This window comes from Columba livia, chromosome 1 (genome assembly GCF_036013475.1).
Source record: "Columba livia isolate bColLiv1 breed racing homer chromosome 1, bColLiv1.pat.W.v2, whole genome shotgun sequence".
NCBI classification, from domain to species: Eukaryota; Metazoa; Chordata; class Aves; order Columbiformes; family Columbidae; genus Columba; species Columba livia.
Genome location: NC_088602.1, coordinates 38,371,247 through 38,380,136, shown reverse-complemented (window position 1 = coordinate 38,380,136; position 8,890 = coordinate 38,371,247). Strand labels below are relative to the sequence as shown.

The 8,890-nt window shown below is 34.3% G+C and overlaps 1 long non-coding RNA gene across 1 annotated transcript; it reads right to left on the bottom strand.

Annotated features, from left to right (window-relative positions):
• Window positions 1–2,640: 2,640 nt before the first annotated feature.
• Window positions 2,641–8,099, bottom strand: LOC110358411 (uncharacterized). Its single transcript, XR_010471007.1, has 2 exons — window positions 7,989–8,099; window positions 2,641–5,003 (listed from the first exon to the last, which is right to left on the bottom strand). It is a non-coding gene; the product is annotated as an uncharacterized LOC110358411 (long non-coding RNA).
• Window positions 8,100–8,890: the final 791 nt, after the last annotated feature.

Genomic DNA, 8,890 nt, shown 5'->3' with positions numbered 1-8,890 from the left:
TAGATAGATAGATAGATAGATAGATAGATAGATAGATAGATAGATAGATAAGTAAGTATATAACTAAGTAAATAAATAAGTAAGTAAGTAAGTAGCTCATGCAACAAATGGGATAAAACTATTTCTTAGGCAAATATCATTTTCCAAAAAATTAAAATCAAAATAGACTAAAAGCATAGATGTTTTGCTTATCCCCAAAATTTAAATATTAGCATGTTTTGCCACTGCTTTAAATAAACTGACTCTGGCATGAAAAAGTAGTAACTCTTAGGAAGAATTCATTAATACAATTATTCAAGACAGGAAAAGAACACAAATTAGAATAATTAGATAAAACAAATTTAAAGAATTGAAGAATAAAAATACAAGAACAAAACAGTCAAATATGTTATAAATAATCTAAAAAAAAATACTAAATTCAAGAGGGACTACATTCAGAAAAGTAAAAATAAAAATACCTAAGCATACAGCTGAAGTTTCAGAGTATATTAAAGCAAAAAAAAAAAAAAAAAAAAAAAAAAAAAAAAATAACCTTAGGAGCTGATATAGTAAAAAGCAATATCATTAAATGGGAAAAAAAAAAAAAAAAAAAAAAAAAGAAATGGAATTGAAACAGCAAAAAATGGCTAGATAGCAAAACCATGCCTGACAGCAAAAATAACTGACAGTAAGTGACACTAATATAAATAACCTTTATCTCTATATGATCATTAAATGCCACCGAAACACCACCTATGGTATAATTTGATATCAGTGGATTCATGCAGGGTGTGCTCAGGAAAGAACCTAGCCCTGAGTTTCAATATAGGTTAATGCAAACATTCAAGTGACATTTTGACAGAAAAACAGTTCAATGAGAGTGTTTATCAGTATGTTCATCAAAATAGCCAATAACACAGGAATAAAAGTCTGTAAAATCAGACTACTTTGCCACAGGCTGGGATCATGCAGCAGTAAAAATACAAGGCATTATTCTTAATATTTATAGGGAAAAAATTTGCAATGCATTTCTGGACATTTTTTAAAATATTATAAAACAAAATTATGAATGTAAAAAGGAAAGGGTGTGGATTTCAATCTCTGTATTGAAATATGCCTAGAGATTGGGGGAAAGAAAACGACATAAAAGACTATTCCAAAGAAAAATGATCCTACTATAACCTATTGTTGTTAAACTGGCCTGAGGTTATTATCTTTATTCTTGCTTTTTCCTTGTCTGAGGTGACTTGTGGAAGGAATGACTGATGTACTGGATTTTGATAGCAAGAAAAGTACAAAATCCTGCTTCTGTTTATTTAAACATGTAAAGCATCATATGCATCTGGTTACATATTGGTCAGGTTTATATCATAGACTAGTTTAAGTTGCAAAAGCAACTCCAAGAAATTTTTTGCGTCTTCCGGAAGCTTACAGGTAAGCTGCACACAGGTAAACTTGATTTCAGTAATTTAGACCATGTTAAAATGATCTAACTTATGTAGGTACTGGAGGGAGGTGTAACTGTGTCCATCAAGATAATTTTAAGTTTTAATAGAACAAAACAGTCCTCAAAGTTCATGTAGATCAGTACTAATAAAAGTAACAAATAAATAACTTCAATGAAGAGAAAAGTGGTATCATGGAATAGTAGTTCATTCTTTAAACTCAAGAAACATGCAGAGTCAGGGGAAGCAGAGCAACTTATGCAAAGAAAGGGTGGAGAAAAAATGTTGAACAATAATTGAAAGGTTTGCCTTCTAATTTATCTGTCCAAATTTATGTCCAGACACCAAAACCACTGATGTTTAGAGTTAGGCAAGTCATCTCTATGGTCAAACCAGAGAAACAGAACAACCCAGGTGTATGTGTGTTTCTGGATGATTCCTAAAGCAGGCTAAATGGGTCATGCTTAAGAGGTGAAAAGTTCTGAGAGAGGAATCCTACCACTGAAAGTTAGACATCTTGGTAAAATCTCAGAACAGTGCTGTGCCACAAGTTCCCATTATATAAAAAAGAATACTGTATCACTGTTGGGGTAATTTAGGCACTAAAGCTCTTCTAACATGAAGATGCTGTAAACAGTAGAATACTAGTAATTGTCTTTATAAAGACTTTAAAATGCATATTTATCTTTAACCTTTCAAGCTCTTAGCCTGTTAGATGCATTACACCTAGTACATAAATACTGTAAGAAAACAGATGTGCAATGTAATCAAAAAGAATGGGATGCTAGGTGAGTCAAAACATCAGTACTTACCCATGAGCTCATCATCTCATAGATAAAGCCTATGGAGAACATTGTTAAACTTGTATTTTACATATTAGTAATATAAGTTGAAATTAACTTGTCTGTTGGAATTTCTACTGTGATTTACAACAATAAGTGAGACTAAATTTACTCATTTTGATGAACATGCAGAATAAATTAAAAAATTAATACAAGAATGTTCAGATAAGAAATGACATAAAATACTGTGGATATTAAACATTATCTGTTACCTTTATGTGCTGAATGAATCATAGAACAGTGTAAAGTCCTGTTATGTAAATATAATTAATATTGGGTAGATTTTACAGGTTAAATCTGAGGTCAGGAGATATGATCAATTTCTGTAACCTTTTTTAAGCAAAATAAGGTGAGCCTTAGAGACACACAAAAAATGTAAAAGACTATTGCTTTATTCATAACTGAAACTGAATACTGTCACATTTCTGATCACTTTAACTTAGAGATGTTTTAGATGGGCAGATCTAGTGCTCCATGCTGTCAGAGCAAAGTGCAAGCGGTTAAACTGGTTTTGAATGGTAATCTCCAAGGTCATTTTTATACTGAATATATAGAAATAAACACAGCAGTGTTTTGAGAAGTCACAATCTTCCTCTGAAAGCCACAATACTTTCTTACATATAACTAAAAGTTTTCAAAACAGTTTAATTTAATAGGGTATGTAGCTAGTAAAAGTTTATCCACCAAAGACATTTCCCTCCATGCAAAGAGGAATAGATTTCTCTTCTCCTTCTGGTGTACAGCATGAGTGGATTACCTAAGTATGTTCCTTATCTTCATACTTATTTTCAAGAAAAATTATATATGAGGTTTTACATTATCTGGAAAATGAATTATGCATGTTACAACATGGCACATCCCTCAGTCAGCCCATTTCTGGTGTCTACCTCTTCTGCCATCACATGCTGCAATCAAAAATAATCTTGTTTTTCTGAAGTTGCTTTGTTCTTGGGTTTTTCCTGTTATCCCTGGGAAGGAATTACTTTAGTTTTGTCTAGAACAAATAATATTTGCAAACACAATGCAGTTATATTTAAATCACCAAAAATTAACTGAAGCAGCAGGAGGCCAAGGGAAGGTGCTATTTCTTCAGAAAGGAAGATAACAGCTTGGGAAAGCTGGAGGTTTTGCAGGGTTTGGATTTGTAGTTTTGCTTTTTTTCATAAGTAGGAGAACCAAAGGTTAGATATCAGTAATAGAAAGATGTGTAGTGCTTCTCTTTCTCTCTGTTTGACTCCTATGCCAGTTATATTTTATTTGATACTGACAAGTCTCTTTATGGATAACAAACTGTTGAAGCTAGTGAGCTTCAATCAACTCAGTACTACAGCAAGATACTGAGTTGGCTATTTTCAGATAAGGTATATTAACACTGTAGCAAAATTTTTGGCTCACCTGATGCTAAAACCCATTCTTTCTCAGGAATTCTTCTGAGGTTGTTGTCAGGCCAGACTACTTTGTAAAACAGCATGACACATTTGCAAAGATGGCAGCCTTTTTACTTGTGTGTAGCAAGTGAAGTTAATTGGCCTCTTCTTACTCCTAATGGGAGAAGTTTCACTGACTGTTTCCCAACATATGAAATTTCCATCTCTTTATACAGCAGTCTGTGGAATACCACATACGCTGCCTTGAGTCAGCTTGGAGCCATTCCACCTTCCACATCCCCACAGTCTTCTTAAGAGGAAGTGAACTGAGAGCCTCCATCTGTACTGATAAATATAGAAGGACCAGGGAGCAATCCACATCTTGTCCTCCACCATGCACCACCAAGGAGTATGCATTTATACTTTTTATTAATTAGTCCCAGCAACATCAGATTTATGTTTTTAGTTCCAATAGTCCAAAGCAGAGACGAGACGCTGTGCCAGCAGTTAAATTGTGTGCGTGTGTGTGTGTGTGTGTGTGTGTGTTCAGGGAGTGCAATGCTGAGGTCACTTGCTGGCCCTCCTGGGAACCCAGTAAGACCCAGCTCTGAGATAAAATACATAGCCATGTGAGGTACTTACATCTTGATCAAGAAATGTAACGACCAGGTGCCTGCTCCGACCACATGTGGGGAATACACATTACCAGTAGAAAGTTAGAAACTCAGAATGAAATCCAACCTGACTACTGCATTGAGAAGAGAATCGCCTAAATTCAGCCATATAATGTGGAACCAGCAAAATCTAACTAAAAAAAGTAACATTTAAGACCTTTATGAGTGGTAAGCACTCCTCAGGCATCCCTGTTAGCTTCCTGCAAGGAAACGCATTCTCTCAGTTTGAACAGATGGTGCAGAATGAACTCCTGAAAGTACCTTCCTTGGCAAAGCCTCTTACATCAGCCCATTTTACAAAACAGAGTGGCAGCTTATCTGTCATTAGCTAAGTCCTAATAAAAAAAAGATGTTTCCTCTTCCTTGATCCTTCATGGAAAGTTGAGGTCTCTTTGTTGAGTCAAGGACTCTTTTGAGCCTTCAGTGTTGTCCAGTGAATAGTCATGACAGTCAGTAGCTTTTAGCAAACCAGGTCAGATGTAAAATATTTGGTAGGTAAAACAGTGTGGTGTTTCTCTTGAGTGAGCTTTAGGCACTTCACAGAGACCATGATAATTTTAAATGGCTCCCCGATCAACCAACAAGCTGTTTTGAATTCTACTCTGTAGTATGAACTTCTTCTCAAGCACTGTAAAGGGTGAACAAGCATTCATTCTAGGTTGGCAGGAGCTCTTGTTGCTGTACACTTCTCCCTGTCTGAAAAAAAAAAACAAATTACATTATGTTTAGCTTTCTTTTTAAAATTACCTCAACCTTGAAACTAGCTATGGATACAAATTACCGAAGAAAAAAATTCATGAACTTGAACACCTTTTATAAATTGTAAAAATAAACTCTGAAAAGTGAAAAATCACCGATGTTACAAAGTTCAGTGACCTGTAATAACTATTATTGTTTTCATTGACCCATAATAACAACTGACCTTGACTGGAACTAGCAACAATCAGTAGCACATTTCCAATTTTTTTATTGTTCAGTTTTCCAAGACACACACATAAAAATATAAGTCTACATCAGACAGTCCTGATTTTAATCTGGTTATGCTTTTAGTGACAATAAAACTACAGTCATAGAACTAGAAGGTAATTAATGTCAAATAACTAAATACAAATCAATAGATGATTGTGCAGAAAATCAAAGATAATTTTATGTCTGAAAAAATCAATTAAAGTATGCTATGATATGTGGAAATGACTCTGTTTATATCTACAAAAACTAGTACAGAGTTGTGTGAAGATGAAAGGTGAAAGATGGATATTGCTCTTTTCAGAAGGTCAAGAATGGCAAACCAGGTCCAAAGATAGAAGTTTCTTACTAATAATTAGTAACATATCACAGACATATATATGGCACATATTTCTGTTTGAGGATCTTTATACATCCACAATATGGTTTCAGTGTCAGTAAGATTTGTAGTTAGCAGACTACCAACTATTTCTTTCAGAGGTTTATCTTTCTACTTTCTTTCAGTAAGAACAGAGGCAATCCTTAAGATTTCAGGGTGATTAGAATGAGATCTGAGTTAATATTGGATAGAAAAAAAAAATGTTGCTTTTCCATAGTCCACTTAGTAAGTATCTTTTTTCCTGTGTTATCTTCCCATTGCTGAATGTTTTTAAAATTTAATCAAGATTACTTATTATCAAATGAAAGACTCATTCAGCAAAAGTATTTTAATGTCAACAACCATATGTGGATAACTACCTCAAATAATATGCAGAAAAAAAAATAGGGACATTTTATTTTTTTCTGTCTTTGTAGCACGATGTACACAATTCAAATCAGAATGTATTCAGTTTTCATTATTTTAGGGTTCCTTGTATTATTACTTTTTGCTGTGCTGCAAGACCTTCGCAGTCAATTTACTTACAATAGAAATTCTATACATAGAGGTATTATTTATGCATATATCTGCTTTTAGAGACATGTACAAGAAGTGCAATCTACCACGTAAAAGCTATCCCAGCTAGCAGTTCTGTGCTCTTGCTTATTGGCTAGACAATTGAAATCAAGCTTTTTATATCCCTAAGGTATAGGGATAACATCTTGGTTATGTTGTTAACACTGCCACATTAGATGGTACTTTACTAAAATAAAGTTTTACATAGACATTTACATTAATTGCTGTTTCATTCACAATGACACATTAACCTGAATAAGGAGCAAAAGGGTTTACCCTTGTGTAGCGGCTGCTCATTTTTCCATGAGTTATATACTTTAATTTTTTAACAAAAAAAAAAAAAAAAAATCCCTGAAGAAATTCACTACATGAAGAAGTAAAGCACTAGATAATTTTCTTCTATGCTGTAGGAAATGCCTTTTGTCTTTTACTAAACTGCTTGCCGAGTTTCTGATTTCTTGAATTAAATGATTATTATATGGAGCCCCAGAGATGTGCAGCACTGAGAAGAGAGAAGCAGCTTAACTCTAAACTTGACTTTTCAATGCTGCTTAAAAAAAATCTCAAATTTGTCAAATGAAAGTGCTATCTTATTGCGGATAAAAAATTTAAACATCATCTTCGTGCAAGTTAAGTTAATTTCTTCACTTACCTGAGTTAAATTGTGTATGTATGAAGACAAAGCGGTGCATCATGAATATAATGAATTCTGAAACTTTCTGAAGTTGAATGAATAATAAGAATGAATAAGAATTAATAACTTTCTGAAACTATATTAGGGATAGATCGCTATTTTTTTTCCTAGCCAATGTAATTATTTTCTAAAATGATTGTGAAGTAACTTATGTAAATATTTATTGATTGGTAATTTGTAGGAAGCGTGCTGCTAGCTTCTAATATTTAGGCTTTTTGGATTCAACATTAGTCTCAAAGTACATTACTAATTTTTCAAAGAGTATGGTTTAAAGTCACATCTGCAATGTAACTTGTGGCTACACATTCAGCACTGTCTCTATAATCTACCTTTAAACAGACAAAAGAGCTATTCACTCTAGCCCACATTTCTAGTTGTGAGAGAAACAGACCTATCAAGAGAGCAATTTGTTTCACTTGTTTTAGACATCTATCATTTTCAGTTACATACCTTGTAAATGTCTATATCACAGGGAGAAAAAAAAAAAAAAAAAAAAATCCTAGTCTGGATGCCTGGTTTTCAGATATAAAAGTTAGGGCAAGCAAACCCCATTCTTTCTAATGAGTAATCCTCTCTTTCTACTACATATGAAAGTTGAAATATGATTATGATGTGACCAAATGCTTTCACAAACTCAAGAAAATCTGCATTTGGATGAACCGCAGGGTAGGTTTGGCTCTCACTATTTGTTCAGCTCTGCCAAGTGAACCCAGGGCCTCTGCAGAGAAAACACTATTGTCTCGTATCTCAGCAGGGAGCTGAGTGAACAGAGCAACTATATGAACAATAAAGCCACTATCAGCTGCAAAATTTCTAAAGCATAGAGACAATATGTTTTCCTATTATGTAAAAAGTTGACTACACATTAAGTTGTTTGGTTTCACTATCTTCCTTTAATCAAAACCATGAAGATGTACTATATCTGCCTGAGAGTTGGTCAATTCGCTTGTCCAAATAACAGAAGCAGTTTAGCCCAAATCCCAGATCATGCAGTAATAATCCCGTGTTCAGTTAAAAACTTATTGGGTTCTTTAAGAATTTTAGTGAGCAAGGAATAAGTTAGTATTAGGGAATTAGAACAACTTACCTGAATATAGAATGAGGGAATATGACAGAATCTGGTCCCTGGAAGATTCAAAATAATTTGTTGTCAAGGAAGCAAATATTGGTCCTGCATGGCCAAAGACATCAGGTGAAACTACAATATATTATATGTATTTCAGAGCAAAGTCAGGCAGTTCAGCTGACAAGGTAAGATATATAAAACTATCTGTTCCAGAGGAACTAAGAGAAGTCAAGCTGGAATACTATTGGATCTGTATTAGTCATAGGAAAAGCAATCCATATTTACCACCATATATCCACTCTCTAACCATTTTCACCTCAGAAAATGAAGTGGGATTGCAGGCTGTGCTTGGTTGGCTTTGGGGAACTACCTGACACACAGCAGCCCCCAGGGAGCCCAATAGGCACATGACTATGCATCTGATGGCTACCTGGCATACCACAGGCCTTCTTCAACACATCATGCTCAATTGCTGGGAGCAGTGTGCTCCTCACAGACCCGATTTCTGGCATCAAGAGGTTGTAGCTTCAGCTCAGAAGCCATGGCTTAATGCCAATGAGAAGTCGATTAAAAAAATCTACATATTCATGACATTCTCATAACTTGCAGGCATTATGAAGTGAGTTGGTAGAAGCTGAAATGCTGTCCCTGAACTAATGTGATAAGGACTGCAATGAAAAGACTTACGGTATTAATAATTTTTAGCAGTATCATATTAGTATTGTACCTCAGTCTGCGCTTTGGCCTGTATGAAACAAAAGTTGTAACATTATTATTTTAAGCCTTACACAAGAAGTCAGTGAAAGCGAATGTTAATACACTGTGTAATACAATGTAAAAAACACTGGTAAAAAAGATGCACTGGAATACAATCTGAGTTAAATCCTTCCTTTCTATTTACTTTTAGAAAATTATGCTTAGTT